At 40.7% G+C, this 1,691-nt stretch overlaps 1 pseudogene; it reads left to right on the forward strand.

Moving 5' to 3' along the window:
* The first annotated feature begins 1,048 nt into the window (after positions 1 to 1,048).
* The window catches only part of LOC112499937, a 3,123-nt pseudogene continuing 2,480 nt past the window's right edge, over positions 1,049 to 1,691 (forward strand).

Genomic DNA, 1,691 nt, shown 5'->3' on the forward strand with positions numbered 1-1,691 from the left:
AGCGAGGGATCAGCGAGGGAATTTGCAGAAGAAATTTCCCTCGCAAATCAGCGAGGGATCAGCGAGGGAATAAGTTTTTTTGGCAATTCCCTCGCTGATCCCTCGCTGATCTGCGAGGGATCAGCGAGGGAATTTTTCCCTCGCAGATTAGCGAGGGATCAGCGAGGGAATGAGTTTTTTTGGCATTTCCCTCGCAGATCCCTCGCTGATCTGCGAGGGATCAGCGAGGGAATTTTTCCCTCGCAGAATAGCGAGGGATCAGCGAGGGAATGTGTTTTTTGGTATTTCCCTCGCTAATCCCTCGCTGATCTGCGAGGGAAATTTTCCCTCGCTGATACCTGGCTGATATTCGTCGCTGATACCTGGTTTTCTAGTAGTGTTTATTAATTTAAAAATACTACATCAATTACAAAGTCTATTTGTAATAATTTATTTCGTAAAACAAATGTTATTAATGAAACCATGTTATACAGTTTAAAAAAATGAAACTAATTTCATTTTGGTTAGGAACCATGAAACTACTTTCATTAATGAAATAATAGTACTCAGGTCTTAAAATGTTTCATTAACTGAATCATATTTGATTTTATTAATAAAACCAATTTCATCTTGTATATAAACCATGAAACCGATTCCATTTTAGTAAGTCACCACGAGCTGTCGTTAGGATAGTCAAGACTTAAAATCAAAAAGACGTCATAGTAATGATGAAAAAGCGGTGGTTTAACGACATGGAGGCTTCCTGGCGGCAATTTTGCAGTGGATAGGAGAGGTTCCGGTTGTTTTTACAGAATTGGCAGTGGATTCGACGCTGATGGAGGAGCTCCTGGGGTTGAAGAGGAAATCGAAAAATGAAAATCGTCCTCCTCCATATATGTCTACATATTAAGTAAAACAAATATTGGTTTACTAGTTCTCCAATCAAGCACTACACCTTTAAACTGTTGCTTCCATGGAGGTTGTCATTGTCATTGTGGTGGGGGAGCTCAACCACTGACAAACTTCTTGATGAAGGAGGCAACAATGGCAGGAGAGGTGAACGAAGGAGATGATTCTTGGGGAAGGGGTTTGCCTCGTTCTTACCAGGTAAGATTTTTGGTCCTTATCATATTCATCTGTTGAGGTAATATAACTTGGTAAACGCTTACCCAAGTAAGCATTTGGTAAACGGCCCCCTTAGCCTATTCCACTAACATCGTTAAAAACCCGTTAAGTAGGGGTGCTCACGGCCTGGGTTGATCGGTTTGGAGCCGTTTTAACAACTCAACTCAATGTTGGTGGTTTGAAAATTTTCAACTCAACCCAACCCAACCCAACCCGTTCGGGTTGATCAGGTTTGTGTTTAAACAATGTAAAATCACATAAAAATAAAGGAAATTTTTCTTTGAAATACGACCGACCATTCAAGATAATATGCAAGTTCATCAAATATTTAGATATTACAATAAAAGTGTTTAAACCAATTTAACCAAATGATAATACATCAATCAACAACAATAGTCACTACTAGAAAAACAGGTATCAGCGACGAACATCAGCAAGGGAAAATATCCCTCGCAGATCAGCGAGGGATCAGCGAGGGAAATCCCAAAAAACTAAATCCCTCGCTATTCCCTCGCTGATCTGCGAGGGAAATTTTCCGTCGCTGATCCCTCGCTGATCTGCGAGGGATCAGCGAGAGAATTGCCAAA

Source organism: Cynara cardunculus, assembly GCF_001531365.2.
Source record: "Cynara cardunculus var. scolymus isolate 2C chromosome LG 17, CcrdV1, whole genome shotgun sequence".
Lineage (NCBI taxonomy): Eukaryota > Viridiplantae > Streptophyta > Magnoliopsida > Asterales > Asteraceae > Cynara > Cynara cardunculus.